Raw genomic sequence first — 23,568 nt, 5'->3', positions numbered from 1 at the left:
GGTTCCTATGACACATGCGCATCTAGCTTCTACATTGTTTTGTCCGTCTGCGTTGCGATCATGCTTAATATGACATAAAAGGTTCTTTGTTGTATATCTTTTTTCCTTTGTCATGAAAACTGAACATCTGCGCTCTAACAACTTTGTTCGTAAGTCCGCTAATAATGGATTTTGTCATCCTTGTTTTACATTTATATATAGATATACAGTGTGTTTTTTTTTTATGAGAACTTTTTTGAAAGCAATTTTACCCCACTTATAGTTATCAGAATTTAATGATTAATGGCTTTTTTTCTTCGTTTTTTAAGGGAAATTATGAAACAACAAAAAAAATTACAGTTTTTGTTGAAAAAGTACAGTAAAGTTGAAAATTAAAACTTAGGTGTCAACATCTAAAAATGGTTTTAGCGCATTTTTCTTATGTTCAAATATTCTACCTTTTGCAAGAATGGCTGCAAAACGCTTCAAAGTTGAGATATAGAGCTATAAATTTATACAGATACTATTGGGGACATGTACTAGAATAGGTCAAAGTTTGAAGGCCATATCTCAATCAGGGAGAAAGTACTGGCCCCCCAAAGTCGACTACTGAAAATCCAATTTTGAGCATAAGAAAAATGCGCTAAAACCATTTTTAGATGTTGTCACCTAAGTTTTTAATTTTCAACTTTACTGTACTTTTTCAACAAAAACTGTAATTTTTTTGGTTGTTTCATAATTTCCCTTAAAAAACGAAAATAAGCCATTAATCATTAAATTCTGATAACTATAAGTGGGGTAAAATTGCTTTCAAAAATGTTCTCATAAAAAAACACACTGTATATGTACATTTAAACTAAGTTTTTTTTTATTGCAAAAGCTACATTTTGATATATTACAGTTGTATATGTTTTGACAATCTAGTATTTATTAACTATGCACATTTTGTCAAGATTTTAGAGGATTTTTTTATTTTCTTGATTCAAATTATTCAAAGAAAGTAATAAAGATACTGAAAGAAAGTTAATTTGGAAGCTGTAAAATTTTTTGTGGGAGTAATACAAAAACTATTTTGTCCAATAAAAGCGAAGCTTTTTGAGCATTGATTCAACTTAGTAAATAAAATGTATGTTTTTAATAATTTATATGGGCTAAAATTAAAAATAGGATATAGAGATGTATCAAATAAATCAAGAAAAAATTTGCATGGATGGGGGGGGGGGCATTGGGCTGTTTATTACACTAGTCCCCCCCCCCCCCAAACGTCTTATTATAACGTTTTCTTATTCGGTGGCTTAACAATCTTGGGGACTTTTATTGGATTTTAATTGGTTGGTTTATTTAGTTGAGTGTCCATCGTTTCAACAACTAATTGTATTTTTTTGTATCATCATTGGGGATTTACATCAATTTAACGACCATTGTCTTATCCCCTTAGATCTCTGGTAAATTTGGGTAAAAATGGAACAAGTAGTAAAGAAGCGAGGGTACAGTGTTTTGCGCCAATCTTTCTGTACGTCCTGTTAGGTAGGTCCTGTTATAATCATTTATTTTCCAGAAAGACTAACCCTCTCTTTGCTTAAATGGATAAAAGAATTTAAAAGATTCTTAAATGCATATATTTAAAAGAATATTCATATTTTGTTTATGCAGTTTTGTCGCATAGATATGCAAAATGACTTTAATGTTGTTTGATTACATTAGATAAAAAAGATATGCTTTGGTATTAACAAGAACAGCTATGGTCCTAAAAAGCGCAGCAATAACAGAAAAAACAAAAATTGTGCGCAATCACTGCCGTATATTGTTTAAAAACTGTTTTACAACGTGATAAAAACAAAATAGGAAAACAAATAAAAAGGAGTGATAGTTTTCCTTTGATGATGAAAGTCAAGCTAGGGATAGGGTCTCAGTTCCATTGAAATATAGTAATTAAACAGATTGATTGATTTCTAATGATATATCCCTAAAATTGTACAAGTCATGATAAAATTTGATGTATTATTGATATTGTATAATGTTGCATAAAATCCTGATACTATTAGAGACCATTATTGCACGATTAAGCATATTGACAATATACTTATGGTTATTATGACGTAGCTTCTTTAAATTCATGTTAGCGTCTACGCTCCTAGAGGCATCTGGGAGTATTGGAGGGAAAGAGTTGGGGGAAAGTTGACCCTATTCTTTTAATCTTAGATTAAAAAAGAAAGTTGGTCTTTTTTTCTTAGGAGGGTGGAGATACCCTCCACAAAATTCTTCCCGGGCACTATAAGAAGCTTCACTGTAAAGGAGAACCATATCTGTTCAGCAGTTAGTAAGATCCTTCACTAAATACAGACAGACATCCTGTTATTATATGTAAAAATGAATAATTCATATTGTTTATTTCTAACGTGTTAGCTTTATTTGATAATAATAACAATCTTGAAATGGTGGTAGATTAATTTAACAATCATTCTTTATATAGTTTATTCATAGACTTATAACAAAGAGCCATGGGTTGTATAAAAATTGAAGATGGTGTTTTTACACAATGTTTTCTTATGCCCAGTGTCAAAAGGCATGTTATATGCCATATAGTTAAGCACCTCATATTTATATTTCATGGCGATACAAAATAACTCACGAAAAAAATTTTAAACAGCCACTAATAAATAATGTATCATTCCCTCAATTCTGTGTCAAAGGCTTAGTTAAAAGCCATACATTCTATGGTAAAACAACAGCAAAAACAGTTAAAATAGATAAATCAAGTGTCAAAAAGCAAGTAATATGTAACCTAGTTAAGCCACCACTAGTAATTAGGGTGCTACACAATCACAATTATAAAAAGCAGAAAAAGCTAATTTACAGGGAAATACCGTAATAAGTGATAAAAAATACATGGACGTCCAATCCCCCCCCCTCCCAAATAAAAAAAGCTTGGACGTCCTATATGATTATTAGCCCCCCCCGAATTTTTATTTTCAATTTTACCCCCCACCCCCCAAATAAAATTAATTTAATGCATTATTGATGTGATGTTGGAGGAAGTTTATGACTTTTTTTGTATCCCCACAAAATTGTGCATATAAAATTTATGATGGAGTAAAAGTGTTATAACATAAAATCACATGCACACATACGCATATGTACAAAGAATAATTCAATAAAAATGGTCTTACAAAAACCGAGAAAAAAAGTAGTCCTATATTTTAAAATATGACGTTCAGAAAGGGTCATTTTAATTATCCAATCTCAGCTTTTCTAAAAGCCACTAATTCTTAATTCATTATATTCTTTTTTGTTAATAATTACAGCAACAAAATTGTACAATGGCATCCAATCAAGATATCAATAGAATTATTTTTTTTATTACAGAAACGTTTGATGAAAAAAGTTTTTATAATGGTATACAAATGAAAAAGTACATGCTGAAAAAAATAAAAAAAAATAGAGAAAATCTATCATCACATCTTAAACAAACAAAAAAATATTTTATATTAGTTTTGCTATGTGTAATGAAAAAGTTAAACATTATTACTTGAACACCTAAAAGTTCGTGTGTCTCTTGTAAAATAATCCACCATTTTATTTTATTCTACCTTAACTAAACCATGATATAGTAAATATGATGGGTTGTCTGTTGGTCTGTCTGTTATACATGCATTTATGATATAATTAGAAAGTCTGGAGTTTTTATGTTTTATTTGCTAATTACCATCAATTATACATTGAAGTCGCCATCAAAATTTGTATGATTAAAGTGCTCAAATAACTCACCAAATGCATGCAAATACAAATTTTCAAATATTTTATTTCTTTTGAATCTTAAGGTTTTATTTTATCTTAAATGTGTATAGAATACGTGGATGCGTTGAAAGGGGAAAATTTGTCTGATCAGTTCGTTCATCCAGTAGGAGGGAAGGGGATCGGGTAAATGGGGTCGATGGAGGTTAGCATCATTTTAGCCAGCTGGGAGTATAACTTTATTAGAGTACATGAAAATCTGGTGCAACATCGATTCATTTTGATAAATTCACTTATTTAGGGGTATATAATGAATAAAAATATTGCTAGCTTGAATAATTTTATGCTAAATTACAATTCTATCCAAAAAAAACTATATTGCCCTAATTTTAGTGTGCAAAATAAAAAGCAAACAAAAAATGTCATAATTACTCAGATTTATCTCTTTTTTTTAGGTTTGTCTAGGATAAGGAAGCAAAATTATAGAAAAAAGATATTATAACAGAACAATGTAAACAACAGGACAATGATTTATAAATTGACCAACTCCTATTTAAGATTTTTGGAAGATTAAATTTATTGGGAGAAACCTTCAGGTAACCCCAAATATGATAAACAAAATAACCACTCCAGAGGATTAAATTATTTATAAGAAAATTTTGTTGTTTTGTCTTAGTTTTTAGTACAAAAAGTATTGAAGCTCACTAATGAGAGAATGTGTTTATTCTAAATTCTATGTCTGTTCTGTTTATTATTTTGTAAGACTTGGCTTTGTCTATGTCCAACTATTTCGTGACCCCTGCAAATAAAAATAGACCTAAAGAGAACCGACAAAGTTTTAGTACTTTCCTCCCTTAAAACAAGGATGCCAACGTTTTTAGATGCATAGGAATGGCATTAAAAGATTCATGTACAAAATTAGGATAGCGATTATCTAATAATAATATAAATAAGGTTTAATTTATACAATCATATAAGAGGACGGCAAGAAAATATGTAGAATAAGAAAAAAATGACAGTCATACTGACACCAAATTTACAGACAGACAGATAAACATATTTATAGAGATCACTGTTTTATTGGTCCATTGAGACTTACTAAAGACGAGAATATTTTTCTCTCTCAAAATAATACGTGGAAAACTATTTATATTTAATTTTAAAAAGTGTAAAAGATAAAAATTGAAAATTGAAGGTACATCAAATACTTATATAGTAACTTCACTCTTAAAACTTGCATTTCATGAAGTTGGTAATTGCTAGGCTAGTTATAATGAATTTTCCTTTGCCAAAAAAGATATAATAATTTATATTCCTCAAACTTTTTTCTACATTTGATTAATGTCCATCTGTCCATGCAGATCGCAAGAAATGTTTTAATTTTAAACACAAAATATCATTTTTAAATAATGATTATTGTCAATGGATTCATAGCATTTTAATTCTAATTTTACTCGTGATTTCAAGTAGTAGGGTTCTTTTTGTCTGAAGCTTAATAACTCGAGAATTGTTGGTCCGAATTGGTTGTTTATTTCAGGTAATATTTTTATATATCTTAAGGTGGATTTTAGCTATTTAGCTAAGTAACTAAAGTAAATAAAAAACAAAAAAAGTTATTTCAAAATCAACCCCTCCCCCCCCTTTAAGTGTCCCTAGAAACGTCTAGAGGCGTAGCCGCTAGTAAATTATATAGCAGATTTAAAGTTCCTTTGATTAAACGCGTGTGTTGGTTGAATTTAGTATAAATTTGGTAAATATACCATGCAATTCTTTCTGCCTAATATATACATAATTATACCAAATTCTACATTATATGTTGAAATAATGGAATTTAGTTAGATGGAGAGGGCATTTAAAGAGATTCAAACATATTTTTGATAACAATTAAAGTAAGTAAAAGTTAAAAATATATTTACGTTTGGCTTTAATAAAGAAGCTTTAAAGACATGTAAACAGGCCGTAGAATATAGGAAAATCGTAAAAAAAAAACTAATGAAACTATTTATTATCTATTTATTTACATCTGTTTATATATGTATATATATTTCTTAATAGACTATTCGTTTCGAAGAGGGTGTTATGATTCTCTCTTAATATTTTTTTATTAAAAATTTTAAGTTGACAGATCCTGCCGTTTATGTGATCTTATATCCAATTGGCAAATTGCATATTAATTACTAAATGAAAATGAAATGCTGTATCTTTCTTATTATATCCATTGAATGGTGTTGCCTATTATTAAACACATATGAATAAGGCAAAGCCATAAATGTATTTACAATGGTGTTTTAACAATTCCACCACTGCGTCTGTCTTAAGCCCAATATATAAAACAATAAATGTTATTAATCACAAATAAAAGGTTTAATAAATGATATGTTATTCAAAATTTATTCTAAATATTAAATTAGAAAATCCGCAAAAAAAGACAAAAATTTCGCGACATCAAAGGAACATAAGATTTTATTTATGATACACCTTAGAGTATTTAGTTACATTTATTAAGGAAATATTACCTTACTTGCTTGAATAGGGATCAATATATAAAAATAAATTATTTAGCATACATTACCCTTACCATTAATCCTTGCTAATAACTCAAAAATAAGTTTGAGATCTTTAAATTTCTTATTTTTTATATTGCTAAGTTATTTTTTAGAAATATAAATCTTTCCTTTCAACTAATTGTTTTTCAAAATGCATGCCTCGAGCCTCAAAAGCACACTTTAATATTAAGGCATGTGTAAGATTATAAGTAGCGCAGCTACGCTATAACTAGCAGTATCAGAATGTCCATCACTGTGTAAGTTATACCAATATGTTAATTGTTTATGAATACTATGGCTCTTTTTACATTGCAACAGATTACCGCGTTTGTAGACACTTTTTATAGACTAGTGCACAACACAAAACGCACAACACATACACATCTTCAGTCTTCTGTAGGTTAGATATTCCATATTTCATATTTATAAAAGTTGACTGTTCTTTGTAAGTTTCTGTTTGCGCCGCATGGACAAAATTGTCCATGTTATATAATACAAATAATATAACATGATACAATCTATATTGTACATAATAGATAATAAATATTATATAATGTTTTACAATGTGTGTATGATTGCCATTGTATTAGGTACTAGCGGCTACGCCCCTAGAGGCCTCTAGTGGCACTTTAAATGTTTTTTTAATATTTAAAATATGTCTATTGCGTTAGACGTTTATGTTTTGCGTTGAACTCAATTCTAAAATCGTGAATTTAAAAAAAATTAAATTTAAAAAAAAAATTTCTTGGGAGGGTGATGGTACCCTCCCCCAAAATAGTTAAAAACCTTTCCGGGACTTATGAGAAGCTACCCTGTTAAGGAGAATCCGATCGGTTCAGCGGTTAGCGAGATCCTTCGGTACAAACAGACAGACATCTTGTTACTTTATTATGAGGGTATAAGACAAAATGTTAAGGTATCGAAATGTTCATTCATTGATAGTTAAAGGGGTAATCCAAAAAATTACCCCCCCCCCCCCTAAAACTTTAGACTTCGCGCAATAGTTAAAAGCCTTTAGTTTTTACAAATCAGGTAAATTTGGGCTCATTTCCTGGCCAAAGTGTGGGTCTTAAAAATCATCTTTTTTATATTGTAACATCTATTGATCATTCTTAAATAACAGAGTTGAGTTGATATAAACGCTTCAGTAACTTATAACTCAATTCTGACCAAACAATAGGCGCATCAAGTGATCATTAATTGGCACTAAGTTTTGGAACATATATGCTTACATTCTTTGGATGTTATTTAGCTGTTCAAATTGTTAAATTTCACTTTTGATCATTTGTAAGAAACAACTGAGCACTGGTCATCTTAATTGTAGTGATAATTGAATTGATTGATGAAGGAAATTAATTAAGGAACAAAATGTACAAATAATTAGAAAGTAAGTATTGGTCATCTGTATATGAGATAACTAGTCCAGTGGTCATGTGATTGATGGATTGACAGATTGTAACTGAGTAGTGTCCATACGTTACGAAAAATATCTTTAAACTATCACATTTATCAATATTTAAAAAGGTGTAAAAATGTAACTTTAGGCATTCAATGTAACGAAATACTACATTGGCCTTAACGTTTTTCAAAGATTTGACATAATTAATAATTTTCTAATTAGCAAATTTTCAGTTGTTTTGTAATGCTACTCATTTAGGTTGACATGAGAAAGCTTTACAAAGGTCCATAGTTCACAGCAGGGGGCTAGAACTCGACATACCAGAGACCAGTTATAAAGAAGATAAGGATATGCCATGGAAAATGAATAGTAGAAAGGAATATACGAGTCAATTTTTGTCTCTGAGTTTAAAAATCTTCTAAGATTTAAAAAGTTTTTCTTACCTTTAAGACCTAATTAAAAGAAAGTCTACATTTTTTAATGGGGGGGGGGGGGGATGTAATTTTTGTGAGGATGGTTGCACCCTTCCTCAAAATAAAACTCAATAGGGCCTATGAAAAGCTACACTGTAAAGGAGAATCATATCGGTTCAATGGTTAGCGTGATTCTTTATTAACAAATGCTGGAAAAACATACCTGCAAAATTAAAATAATTTAATACATTCAAATATGATTTTATATTACAAAAACTTTTATGGGATAAAGCAATTACCTATTATGTTGCTAAAATTACTAAAATTATTCTTAATATGTAAGCTTAGAAGTAAGATAGATAAATTTAATAAATACGCACTTTAGGACGGACATTTTGAACATTATTGTCTTTACTCCTAATAATTTTAATCTCTAACAAACAAGAGAAATACAGCAGTACATAACTAGACGGATGGACTTACAAATCTAAGTTATAGAGCTGTATCAAAGAAAAATTATTTAAGAAGAACAATTTGCATCGCCCCTATTGACTATTATCTAAGGTATATGTAAGAGAAGGGGGGACTGGGGATTAAAAAAATTACCTAAAGAATTTAAATTAAAACTAGTTGCCTAAAACTCTCTCGGGATAATTTTGGTTAGAAAGATCTTAAACGACAAACAAGAAAAAGATGTGTAAAAGTATTCTGATTTTAAAAACTCTAAACCTTTTGTTAATCTTTTTCTCAAATGAATAAATTCTTTACTAAATTAAAGTAAGTAATAATTTAATTTAATTTAATTTAACTTCTGAACTGGTTGTCCTGAGTTCATTTTTCTTAAAGAAAATTTCTTTCTTTTTAACATCTAATATGAATGCTTTAAAGGTGATGATTTTGCTCAAATTTCGATGCTTATTTTAGCAGCTAAAGACAAGGCACTAAAAATTAGTAAAGAACCTATCAAGAACCTATCAAGATGGAATGAAAACAATTATTTTTCTCGAACATTGCTTTTAGCTTAATTTTGTTCAAAATTATTATATAAAGGTGGTATAGCAACATATCTTATTGAAAACTTTATTAATTTTGTTTTGAAATATAAAGACAACACAAAATATTTTAGTATTTGATTTTAAAACTGTCTCCAAATATAATTAGTTAATTTTTACAATATATTATAATATCTCTTGTTATTAACAATTTGTGTAAGACAACACAAAATATTTTAGTATTTGATTTTAAAACTGTCTCCAAATATAATTAGTTAATTTTTACAATATATTATAATATCTCTTGTTATTAACAATTTATGTGCTATTTTTTTTAAACTGTACATATATATTAATACTAAAGACTATGTGCTTTAATTATGAATAGTTTGTTCTTAAAGGAATAAATTATTAAATAAGAAACAGTAGCTGAGCTTGTAATAAAGCATCATTATAATAAAGGAGGGAATTAATTTATTAAAGATCAACACTGTAACAGATAAGAAACATTTACTTAAAAGGTTGAAAATAAATTGAAGTGAAAGTAAAACTTTTTGGTAGCAAAGCGACTCTATTACTCTACAAATAATTTTAAATGTCCGTCTATTTATTCGTCTGTATTGTTTTTTTAGGCATGACTTTCACGGCTGCAACAAAATGTTTTTATTTTGTTTTGTTTTTTAGTACTAAAACTAAGTATATTTTCTAATAAATAACGGGATATAATTAAACTTTCATTGAAAAGATTTGCTAATTTAAACCTGTATTTTAATCCCAACCCTTCTTTAATTTGTGTCAACCTTAGGTACAGATTCCTTGCTTAGACACCGGAAGGCTGTTTTGGCTTCTGCCCAACTGTGCTTTGTTGATTCAGGTTTCCGTCAAGTAATTCTATTAGAGTTAATATAGAGCTCCTGCTCAACTATTCTTTGTTGATTCAGGTTTCCGTCAAGTAATTCTATTAGAGTTGATATAGAGCCTTTGTCCAACAATTCTTTGTTGATTCAGGTTTCCGTCAAGTAATTCTATTTGAGTTAATATAGAGCTTCTGCCCAACTATGCTTTGTTGATTCAGGTTTCCGTCAAGTAATTCTAGTAGAGTTAATATAGAGCTTCTGCCCAACTGTGCTTTGTTGATTCAGGTTTCCGTCAAGCAATTCTATTAGAGTTAATATAGAGCTTCTGCCCAACTATGCTTTGTTGATTCAGGTTTCCGTCAAGTAATTCTAGTAGAGTTAATATAGACCTTCTGCCCAACTGTGCTTTGTTGATTCAGGTTTCCGTCAAGTAATTCTATTAGAGTTAATATAGACCTTCTGCCCAACTGTGCTTTGTTGATTCAGGTTTCCGTCAAGTAATTCTAGTAGAGTTAATATAGAGCTTCTGCCCAACTGTGCTTTGTTGATTCAGGTTTCCGTCAAGTAATTCTATAAGAGTTAATATAGAGCTTCTTCCCAACTGTGCTTTGTTGATTCAGGTTTCCGTCAAGTATTTCTATTAGAGTTAATATAGACCTTCTGCCCAACTGTGCTTTGTTGATTCAGGTTTCCGTCAAGTAATTCTAGTAGAGTTAATATAGAGCTTCTGCCCAACTGTGCTTTGTTGATTCAGGTTTCCGTCAAGTAATTCTATAAGAGTTAATATAGAGCTTCTTCCCAACTGTGCTTTGTTGATTCAGGTTTCCGTCAAGTATTTCTAATAGAGTTAATATAGACCTTCTGCCCAACTGTCCTTTGTTGATTCAGGTTTCCGTCAAGTAATTCTATTAGAGTTAATATAGACCTTCTGCCCAACTGTCCTTTGTTGATTCAGGTTTCCGTCAAGTAATTCTATTAGAGTTAATATAGACCTTCTGCCCAACTGTCCTTTGTTGATTCAGGTTTCCGTCAAGTATTTCTATTAGAGTTAATATAGACCTTCTGCCCAACTGTCCTTTGTTGATTCAGGTTTCCGTCAAGTAATTCTATTAGAGTTAATATAGACCTTCTGCCCAACTGTGCTTTGTTGATTCAGGTTTCCGTCAAGTAATTCTAGTAGAGTTAATATAGAGCTTCTGCCCAACTGTGCTTTGTTGATTCAGGTTTCCGTCAAGTAATTCTATTAGAGTTAATATAGAGCTTCTACCCAGCTGTGCTTTGTTGATTCATATTTCCGTCAAGTAATTCTATTAGAGTTAATATACAGCTTTGTCCAACTATTCTTTGTTGATTCAGGTTTCCGTCAAGTAATTCAATTAGAGTTAATATAGAGCTTCGGCCAAACTGTGCTTTATTGATTTTTGTCTAATAATTCTACTGTCAAACTGCTTTTTTTCATTCCGTCAAGTAGTTTTATTAGAGATTCTTCACATTGTTACTTCTTATTCTTTTATCAATCTATATATTAATCTAATTTGTAAAAAAAAATGTATCTATTACTCTATTAAGATTTATTCCACATGGTCTAATGTCACGATAACTAACTTGCAAGTCATATATTATAGAAACATACACACAGAGTCAAAATAAAGGTTTTGGGCTAAACAGCTCGTTTAGGGCTTTTAGTTCGATGTCATCGGTTTCTTAGAAATACTACATATAGTTATGTTGTTATTTCTTCCATCTGAACTAAAATTGTAAATCAAGTTTACCACTTCACATATAAATTCACATATGCTGTGCTTTAGAAAATCAAAAAACCTATTCTAACTAAACAAATAAACCTACATTGTCCTAAAAGTTAATTTTCAATCTGTAAAACGAAAGATACATTTATGGGGTAGCTAAAGATTGGATTTAAGATACGAATCCTTTTTTCATTGCAGCCAATGATGAGGGACTTGTATACTGAGCAAACACTATACTTAAAACTTAATAGCGTGCATATGGTTTTGCTAGGGGCGTTTAAATCTTTTAAGGAAAAGGAGATGGCAGTAATACAATTTTATGGTTTATGTCGACAATTTAGAACTAGTTAAAAGGAACAGAATAACATTATATTTGTCAACGATTGGCCTGCGGAAGGGGGGTGGGGAGGTTATAACTACCCCCAAAACAAGAAAAACTGCCTTCTACTTTTATTCAATCCTTCAAGGTTCAACGATTGAAATAGCATTAACATAACGTTCTTTCAGTAAAGATTAAATAACACTACATATCTTTCTAAGATATTTCAAAGTTGAAATTTTTACAGCATGTTTTTCCGTGTCTTTGAAGGCGAACGGTCTCGTATCACTTAGTATTGTTCTTTTCAAAGTTGTATTTTGGGTGATTTGCTTTACAATTCCTTAAAATGACTTTTAATGTATGATATTTTTTTTTAAATGTCAAGTATATTTATCCTTAGTTTATTTAAAAGTAACAGGATAACTTGCCTGTCTGTTTAATCTTGTTAACCGCTGAACCGATATGGTTCTCATTTACCATGTAGCCACTCATAGGTCACGGCAAGGTTAATAACCATTTCTTTGGAGGGTACCACCAACCTCCCAAGAGAAAAATTGCCTCTAGAAAAATAAGACCACCCCGGCCCCGCCCTACCACAAATGCCCATTGAGGCCAGGACGATGTCTGTCTATTTGTTTCTATACCTATTTGTCTTTCTATCTGTGTAAATATCTCATTGTCTCCAAATGAAATATCAATTTGTTAAAAATTGATAATTATAACAGCTTACCAAAATTAATTAGAAAGATAAAAATCTGTAATAATTTTCTTGTGCTAATCTTATGATGCTATTTCCTGTCTTTTAGTTCGGGTCCTAAAGTCCTTCACTTATAGTTGTGTAACAATAGAATATTAAGCTAGTAAAAGCGGCAGTACAAAATACCTTCCCCGTAATACTGTAATAAATTGAGGTTGGATAAATTGTCGTTTGTTTGTCTTCACTTCACTTAATGTTAGGTTAGGTTTTATTGTGTTATTGGGTACTGTATAGCCCTGAATGGTTAGGGTATAGCAGCTTTAGGCCCCGCAGGGCAAAGGAAAAAAAGTCTCTTGATTTTTTTTCAGTTTTCCATAATAAGGGGGGGGGGATTCAATGCTGGATAGCAAATCTTAGGGAAGGCTCCTTTAACCCATTTTACTGTCATATTTTCAAACTAAATAAAACTAGGAATCCCTATTTGTGTGGTCCTAATAGATAAATCATTTTCAATTATTTAAACAAATAAATACCAATATAAAATATATCATTACATATTTTATTCAACAATGCCTCCAATTAGGTACACTAAAATTTTATTTTATTGGAATGCTGCCTGCCGAGCCCTGTGATACATGTATAAATACGTTGTAATACATTCACTTTGATATCAATTTCAAACATTTGCTAATTTGAAAATAAATTTGTTTTGCTTTTAAATATAGCAAATCCAAAAATTTCTTTCTTTGTTGGGAGTTTATAAAGTAAAACAAGGCCAATAACGTTCATCGATGTACAGATGTCACAGAAAAAAAAACTGCGTTTTCTGGTTTTGGAAAACAACCAGAAATAGTTTGGAAAAAAATACATCAAATTTAAACTTTAAAACAGATTTCTTTAAAAATAATACGATTTTCGTATTGTTTAAATGCAGCTGTTCTATTTTTACAAAATGAACATCGTTCGCGCGCATATTTAATGTTCTTCCATTACTACAAATGAATTTTTTTCCAGATTTTTACAAAGTTAATCCTCTCGAATTTTATAATTTAATAAAACATCTTTTAGGATTGAACTAAAATAAGATTTTAAAAGCTAAATTGTGGAATCATTATAGATCCATTTGTTTTATATATTTCTTGTTCAAAAACTTAAATACTAATAAAGTGTACTGAGTTGGATCTTTAAATCATTTCAATGGTGCGCCAAATCGGTGTGAGCAAACTTTCCACCAATGAGAGCACAGCATTTTACGAAATGCCGCGCTGTGATTGGCTGAAATTCGGCGCACCCCAATTTGGCGCACCATTAAAATGATTTAAAGATCCAGCTCTGAATAATCAAAATTTGTTATTTTCAATGAACACAAGTAAACTGAGACCCACCCACGAGCACGCAAGGGAAACATCTGTTCGCGCGTTTATAAGGTTTCACGCTGACCGTCAAATATCACAAATAAATAAAGTTGACACATCAATAGGATGACATTTGGGACATATTTGATAGTATAATAGAAATAAAATAACATTATTTTCATAAGACAATAACGTTTTTCATGGATCTAAAGGGATAAGACAATGGCTAATAAATTAATGAACATCCCTAATGATGATGCACAAAATTACTCCTTCTGTAAATTAAAATTAGTGTTTAAAACGCGTGAACACTCAACCTAATAAAACAACCAATCAAAATTCACTAAAGGCCACAAATATGTTAGGCCAACAAATAAGAAAACTTTAATATAAAACTTTGTGGACTAGGATAATAAATAGGTTAGAGAGAATATGAATAAAATAAAAGTTGTAAGCTTGGGAGAAGAACGTAAACACAATGAAACATGCACATATATTCAACTATGTGCGTGCACAGGAATTTTATTTTTGAGGGTAGAAAAAAGAGGAAGGCATTTTTCGCCAATTTCTTAATTAAGGGGAGGGGGCGTAGACACCCCATCCAAATCACCTTATAATAGTATATAGAATTTATATAAATATTGAAAAAAAAATTCGTTGTAATAACATAAACAAAATTGAACTATTTTCAAACATTCTAATTTTCTCAAAATAAATTAGAAATTATCAAACAAATGCCGACTTTAATATAAAGTAAATCAATTAGGAAAGGAATATGATACCTCAAGAATAACTATTTTACATTTTAAACAATTCCTTTTAGATAGTGTATTATTAGAAGAGTAGCATACACAATAAAAATCTACCACCAAATTACCTCCCAATTTGTATAAAAACTAAAATTAAAGTGGCTGGTTTGTCTCCCCGCCCCTTCCCTCTCTCTTTTGAAGTATTAACAATTCAGAAATCCAATTGTATTTTTGCAATTTTGTTAACTGTGCTTAATTATTATCCGAATTAAATCATGCTTGGAATTTCAATTCTCGCATAAATGGACTTTATTGTCCTTGTTATTTAAACAATCTTTGTTAATAATGAATACTTATACGTTGAATAACCTTTTATAAAAAAAAACAAGGACAATTATGTATATGAGTAGCGAACCTATAATAAGATACTATTGTTTAGGATTGAAGATCAGTTAACATTAGCTCTATTATATAAAGTAGTAAGTAAGTTTTTTTGTGTGTAAAGCTTAAGATTTTAAAACTGCTGAACTGAATCAGTTCTTCTTTTTAGGGCAGCTTCACATGGGTCCCGGGATGGTTGAGGTCATTTTTCATAATTAAGCATTTATATGGTTTTAAACGATTTTTCTATATAATTCGTACCCCTTCAAATACAAAGCCCCTAAATACTAGGAGCGCAGCTGCTGGAAAATATAAAAATATTAAAATACTAAGCAAGCTTAAAGCCCTTTATTTACAAAAATTGATAAACAGACATACGAATATATAATTGTACAGTAGCTATGCTACTTCTAATAAAAAACTATAAACACTTGAAAGAATAATAAAATTTGTCAAATAAAGAAAATACTCAAATTACAATTATTTACATTGTTATTTTACTAATGCTGTAAAAGTGGTACCTAAACCGATTGGTATAGGCAGAATTTATAAATTTGTATGATATTTAAAGTAGCACCGCTACTCCTTATTTATGGTATTTTCAAACATAAAGCAATCTAAGTAAGTTATTGGCGGACTTTAAAAAATAATAGCTAAGGATATGTTAGATTTTTATTGATGCCAAAATTCCAATGTTTACTTTTTTATACTTTAATTCCCTTTTCCCCATCAAAATTAAAATTAGATTATAACTGCTGCGCTATTTAATGGACATACTTGTTCTAGCTCAGTACTTAAGATTAAAGTTTCTCTCATAAACACTTCAAATGCATTTTTGAATAACAAACCTAGTAAATACTATTTGTTTATCAATTTTTACCCTTTGTTTGAGATAGGTAGCGCAGAAATAACAATACAGGATTCCTGATGAAAATATAACATTATAGTATTATACAGTAATATAAGTAATATTCTTTCTAAAAAATCCCGAAAACTTTAAAGAGTAAAAGCAAGACTTTAGCAGTTGCACCAATCACTGAATTCTTTCTTTGTACAAGACATTGTTTTAATCAATCCATGCTTTTTTCTATATTTTTAAAAGCGAAGCTTTTCTATAATTAGGGTCGGTCCTTCCCTCCGTCCGTCCGTAACGGATAGCTTTTTTCGTTAATTTAGACATGTTAGAATTGTCCTATCTATTTCAAACTTTGCATGGTGATTCCTTTAGAAGTTAGGTACGATTTAGAAAGCGTAGCAACTCTATAATCATTACCAGAATGTCCGTTCGTTCAATTTAAACATGTCGATTTTTTTACTTTTTTAACAACAAATTTTCATGTGATCTAATCATCCAATTGGTCTGATTTTTGGTATGTTGATTCCTGGGACAATAAAGTATAATGTTATAAGCGAAGCAACTCTATAATCAAGTCCTAAAAATGTAAGTAAGTTCATAAACATTTCCTGTATCTAGCAGTTTAACAACAAATTTACTTACAATTTTGGTTCGACTCTTATACATTTATATTTTGATTATTCAGTTCTGACACTATACAAATGTTAATGTCCGTTTGTCCTACCGTTTCAGTGCTTCGCTTTTATGGATGTTGTCATCCTTGTTTTTTGTGTATTTTAGATAAAGAATGCCGTTTTAAACTGCTAAAAATACCCGTAATCATTTAATCTGATATGTTTAATTATAACAGGACCATTCTATCCCTATATAATGAGACATGCAAATTTATATGTCTTAGACAATAGAGTTAACATAGATAAACTTTAAATGTTTTTTTATTTCTCTAAAGTTTATTTTGTATCTTTTTATATATCTATAATACAAAGTAGAACGATGTCTGTCTGTCTGTCTGTATGTCTGTCTGTCTGTCTGTCTGTCTGTCTGTCTGTCTGTCTGTCTGTCTGTCTGTCTGTCTGTCTGTCTGTCTGTCTGTCTGTCTGTCTGTCTGTCTGTCTGTCTGTCTGTCTGTCTGTCCGTCTGTCCGTACGTCCGTCTGTCCCTTAAGATATCGGTAACCACTAAACCGATTGGATTCTAGTCATCAGGGTATATTCCTATTGGTCCTGTGGGGGTTTTAAGCTATTTTCTTGGGGAGTGGGACACCCCCAACCCCCCTAAAAATGAAAAAATCCCCCCTCCAATTTTTTTCTTTTTTTCTATTATTTGAAATTAGTGGTGGAGTGGGGGCTTCTCACCAGGTACTTAATTTTTTTTCATTAATTACCTGTTGGGGCAAAGCCCCTAGAGGCTAGGGGCATTACTCTAAATGCACTATGTCTATTATTTTGAGACTTGTTAATAACAAGATTGCACTGAAGCAATCAATTTAAATTTTACACACACGTACCCATTTAGGACTGGTTACTTTAAGGTCTAAAATTAGGTATTAAACTGTCCGTATATTTTTAGTGACTGGAAAATAGGACTCATTAAATTTTACTTCTTGTATTTTTATTTTAAAAAAAGGAAGGGGGGGTAGAGTTTGATCAATCTACTCTAAATTTTGCAAGAGATAAAAAAAAGTTTAAGAAAAGCATACCTAATTCGTTCTGATATTTGCACGATCTTAATTGACAATTACACTGGCAAATTAAGATCAAAGTGTCTTTACATCTAGTTAGTTTGGTTTAATTATTATTTCTTTGATTTCCTTGTTCCTATTTACACTTAAGCTCATTTATTTTCAAACCTAAGAGTATTAGGTGCATGGTTGTAGAATGCTTTGTAGTTGACCTTTTCAATGGATTTCATGCATATTTTTAAACTAAGTGTCTACACTGAAAAATCTATTTTTAGCATCAAAGCTAATCTATAATTCGAAATGTTCGTCTGTCCGATAAAATCGTGAATTTCTTGGCTTTTATTCAGGACAGATAACTAATTTTAAATATTTGATTTATTTGATGAACATTTACTTTATTTGATTCGTCGGTTTGTCTGTAATGCTCTAGGAAAATACAACCTTCATAGAAAAATTATTTTCTCGCGTTACATAATAAATCTATGTAGTAATGTTAATTTAAAAAAAAAAAATTTTAAAGATAATCTTATTTAAATTATTCATATAAATGCAAATCTATAAAGTAGCTTTCATACTTTAGTAGATTACTCTTTAAAAACAAGGATAACAACATCTATGAAAGCGAAGCTTAACAAACATAAAAAGGAGCAGAAAACTTTTACAAAGTTAACTTCTTTGTTTATTTGTGAAGCTATCCAAATAAAAATGTTTTAAAAGATCGTAAGGGACACATTGTGCCTCATAGCCAAAGAATGCGTCATTTAACCAGATGGCCAACCATAGAAAAGATTCACAATCTCAAAAATCCTCCATAAAAACGGGTTTATCTATGTTAAACTTTTATTACAAGTATGGAAGGTATATAACACCCCTTTAATCTGTGTGCTTGCTTTATGACATTAATTTTAGGATTTAAAACCTATAATTTAAGAAATAGTTTCCAGAAATAGAAATACATGCAAAAGGAAGGTGATAATGCCCCTAAAAACAATTTTTGTTCTTCATTTTATTGTACTACTGGTGGATTCGCCCCTAGCCTCTAGGTAAGTTGTCCCATGAATGGAGAAAGCAATAACATGATGATATGCCTTGCAGCTGTTTCTTTAAAAAAATGGTTGGGGGTGTTCTTTTTTTCGGTTGATGAGTCAAACTGTAACAAAATAGCTCCAAACCACTGCAGGAAGAGTAGAGCCCAATCATTTTAGCGGTTGTTAAAAGCTTAGGCTTTAGACTGACAGATAGGTAGACGGATGTACGGACAACATGAGTCAAAGAGTGGATACATTGTGCATCAAAGTGGTTTATTTATTATTCAAGAGGTGACAAAGAATTTTTAGACGGCGCGTAAAAAAAGGTTTGCTTAAGATTTGTTGTGCATTTTTTGAGTTCATTCAATGTTGTTGATATTTCTAATTTTCCTAACAGCGGAACTTCTCTAGGACATGTCATTACATCCTATTGACCACTCGTTATGACCGGTTATGTGATTTGATGTACACTTTCTAATTCATTGGTAGATTTTATAGATTTGCTTTAGAAGATTTTCTTTGAGTTTCTTTTCAAGATCTTTAGTTGTTTTTGAAGCGTTGTTGTAGCAATTTTTATGCATTGCAAGCAGTTTTCATTTTATACATTTTATAGACTTTGTAAATGCTATTCATAGACAAATAAAAATAAGATATAGATAAAGATTCTTAAATCTAAGAAAAATAAAAATTAGAAATTCCTCAATTTAGGTTTTATGTGCTCTAATCATTTGGATAGATAAACTTCAGAAAATACATTTAAACCTGCGCAACAGCATTAATGCAACAATTTGCTGTTTTTAGATTTTTAAAGGACAAACTTACTCCTACTGGACTTGCTAATAAACGAGAAATCTTATAATTTCTTTAGTTTGAATTTATAATAATGAAATTTGAAAGACGTATTGATCTCATCATCACTAGATAAAAGTTTTATCAGCAGATTTATTGATAATTTTTGCATTAATTTATCGAACAAGTATGCATAGTTTTAAATATCTCTAAAGAGCAATTTGTAAGGTTCGAGACATTCCTATAATATAAAGCAAAAAGGTTTATTTGTTTGTCCGTTAAGATCTCACTTTTAATTCAACAGATTGAGTATTCCATTTTAAGGAGGCTTTACACAGATAGTGTAAGGCTATTTTATCTTTAATTTTAAGTCTTTGGGACCGGGAATGTTATTTGTACAATTGTATGTACTTCTGTCTTTCAGTCAGCATTCTCTTTTGAGTAAAAATTAGCCTTTTTCAAACTACCATATATAAAAAGTAATCTATTTACTTTAAAAAAAAAAAACATTATTAAACAAATTAGACAAGATTTAAAATGACTTGAACAATTTAAATTGAATCTGACACAAAAATTGCCATAATTTTTGTCCAATTTCAAGCAAATTATCATATTTATTATTTTTAGCCCTCTGTCTATAAAGTTCTTTAAGTAAACTCTTCCATTTTACTTTACATGCAATAGCTACACATATAATAAGTCCATAAGTAGAGCAGTAATAAATAGATCTAATTTAAAATCAAAGGTAATTGGTCAATATCAGTTGCATGCACAGGGTTTTGTCAAAGGGGGTTGAACCTTGAGAGGTTGAAGAAAGAAAAGTCAGGATGGGCTACCTATATAAATTTTAAGAGGCCGGGGGAGAGGGGAGGTTCACAACTCAACAACCCGCCTATGTTCATAAAAAAGTGGTGTGTAGGGGGTGGCAAAATCTCCCTTAAAATTGAAATTGGGATATAATGTCCTTCCCTAATCCTCCCCTCCATAAAGAATCAATGTGCACGCGACTGCTTGTGTATATATTATTTCAAAATAAGAACTCCATTAAATCGATATACCCTAACTTAATGATAGATATTTTAATCAAATTATATCATTTTTAAAAGATTTGGAAACTAATAAAAACACTTGTTTAAAAATTTCATTAACCTCTACTTCTATGCTTAAACACAAATTATCATCAAATGAAATTTCCCTTCTTAAACAGAATAATATCATTACAGTTGCAAATATTTTTGACCACAGAATAATTGGAGATAGAATTATCATACTTCCTACTCTACATACTAAAATAACCAATAACCCTGCATGTTCTACTCTAGTTAATAAATTAAATGTTTTGAAATCTATTGCATCCCACTTTCCAGTAGTCACCAGAAAAGAGTTTATAAATTTAGGAAAACCCCTCATTAACATAAACAATTTTAATCCACAAATATATTATTTCTAAATCCACCAATAAACGAGAGCCAAACGGATATACACTGGTCTAGAAGAAGCTGCGCTACTTAAAATCTAATAAATCGTGTTGATCCCTTTTTGAATGACACATCAAATTATTTTAGAAACAAAACCTTTAATTATGGTAGTTCAGTTTTGTCATAATTGTTTACTGGGAAATTTTTTAGATGCGAAGCATCTCTATAAGCGAACACGCTACATGTCCTCACTCATTTATTTATCCTATAATATTAAGTAGTATAGTATTTTGTCTGAAGCTAATTATCTCAGAAATTGCTGGTCCAAATGGGTTATACAGGTTTTTGACTGAATTTGGTTTATTTTTTTTACCTTCTTTACCATACCCTAAAGTCTACTGGCGAATCGACTAGTTATATAATAAAGTTACTTATTTCGTCACTCAGATTGATAAAGACGATTTTCATCCTTTTTATCTTACAAATCACCCTAACATTTAGTGTATCGTTTTTAAATCCTTTCAAATTTGTCATTTTATTCTTTTTCGCATCTATAACCGTTTGGGGTCTTGTATTGGTTACAAAAATATCCATAATATTGTTCAGATTTTAACCTACGGATGGTTTTAGGCTAATTCCCCTTAGAACATAAAAACCTTTAGATTTAAGCTGTTACCAGTAGCTGGTAATAAAAAATGTTAAATTTCATGTAAGCAGAAATTAGATAAAATTCATAATTACATCTACATTACATTCAGTTTAAAGAAATGCAGAAATATTTTGACTAAATAATATTTATTTTAGATTTCTTTTTTAACTACTTAGTTTTTAAAAAAATAACAGTATAGTGACGCATTGTGGAACAAACTTTCGACTATATACGAACTGTAGAAAAAGTATACCAATAGAATGAAAAGCCACTGTTCCATTATGTGCACTTTTATTTCATTTAGTCCAAAAAAGGCATTTAGTATGACTATTTACTATTATTTACGCACCTGCTTATGGCTCGAGTCCCCGCTGTTTTCTCACATTTAGAACATTCACTAAATATATATTTAAATTTAAACCTATATGTATATTTATAATTTATATGGGTTTGCTTTGCCAAGCTAATTTATCACTCTATACATAAGTAAAGCTTTAGAAGCACAATTTTCAAGATTTTAATGGATTTTTTTATTCAAATTTGTCCCATTTTTGGGAGCCCATTTATCACTAAGGCTTTAATATCTATACATTTGTATGGCTGTCTTTTTTTAACTTTCAAGAAATATTTAAAGGGAACGTAACGTGCACGCGCGTTAGCTCGTAACTAACTTTGTGGCTGTCACTGCGCTACTAAAGCTCAAAATACTACGCGAAAAGGGGGGGCGAGAGAGAGAGAGAGATAGAGAGAGAGAGTGAGGGAGATAAAGAGCGATATTCTATTACACCACTGTAGTAGTCATTCACTCCCCCTCTCCATTCTCGCGCCCTCTCTCTCCTTTCTCTATCTCTCTCTCTCTCTCTCTCTCTCTCTCTCTCTCTCTCTCTCTCTCTCTCTCTCTCTCTCTCTCTCTCTCTCTCTCTCTCTCTCTCTCTCTCTCTCTCTCTCTCTCTCTCTCTCCTTAGCTCTCTTTTTCCTCTCGCCCATTCGCTCTGTTTAATAGTTTATTGCACGCAAATACACATACGCAGATTTACGCAGTGTGCAGGTAAACCAGCCAAATAAAAATGTAAATTATTAGAAATTTGTATAATAAAATAATCGTTATTTCAGTTCATAGTTCATTTATTTTTAAAAATATTAACATTAAAGACATAAACTATCCTATTTGTTGGAGGATTTTAAAAATAATTAAACAATAGTTCCTAGTATAAACATGAAAATTGTATTATTCAGTATATTTAACTTTATCTTCTTTCCCTTTCCATTAATTTATCAAATTTGGGACACACAGAAAACTGTCCCGAATTTGTATTAATTTTGAGGAACAAGACTCCAGTGACGTCATATTTTTCTTTCCCAAAAAAGGGAAGGGGGAAGGAAAAAAAAGGGAGGGGGGGAAGAAAAAAGAGATGGGAGAAAAGGGGGTTTTCCCCATCTCTTTTGAAGAGATTTTCTTCCCCCCTTCCCTTTTTCGGGAAAGAAAAATATGACGTCACTGGAGTTTTGTTCCTCAAAATTAATACAAATTCGGGACAGTTTTCTGTGTGTCAAATTTGGTATTGATGTTCTGATTTTAAATTTCAGATAAATTTTCCAATAATGCTATTTTTCCATGTTGGCTGAAATATAGAAACTTTTATACGCTCCCGTTTCCTTTAATAATCCCCATCCCTTTCCTTTGAGATTTGCGCCCTTTTTTATGGGAGAGGGACAAATATTTTGAAAAATGAAGGTTTAGGTCAACAATTCAAACAAGAATTATATTGCTCTAAAGAAGTGCAACACTTTTTCGGCTGAAACATGCACTTTTGGGCTAGTAAGTTATTATTAACCTTGCCCAACTTAATCCAAACTGTGACAGCTATTACAAATACTTTAACCTCAACAATAAATAGAGGGTGAGGACTGATACCCCCCCCCCCTCAATATATTTTAAAAATAAGGGAGGGAGGTTAACAGTGCTTTGTGTTAAAG

At 30.7% G+C, this 23,568-nt stretch overlaps 1 protein-coding gene across 1 annotated transcript in view; it reads right to left on the bottom strand.

Annotated features, from left to right (window-relative positions):
* LOC145315301 (uncharacterized) overlaps positions 1-22,266 on the bottom strand; it is a 40,998-nt gene extending 18,732 nt beyond the window's left edge. Inside the window, exon 1 of the mRNA XM_080155321.1 lies at positions 21,941-22,266. The gene's annotated coding sequence lies outside the window, so the exon portion shown is untranslated. The remainder of the gene's footprint in view (positions 1-21,940) is intronic.
* Positions 22,267-23,568: the final 1,302 nt, after the last annotated feature.

This window comes from Acartia tonsa, chromosome 3 (genome assembly GCF_053477335.1).
Source record: "Acartia tonsa isolate MP-2025a chromosome 3, ASM5347733v1, whole genome shotgun sequence".
Classification (NCBI taxonomy): domain Eukaryota; kingdom Metazoa; phylum Arthropoda; class Copepoda; order Calanoida; family Acartiidae; genus Acartia; species Acartia tonsa.
This window is presented reverse-complemented; position numbering and strand designations above follow the sequence as displayed.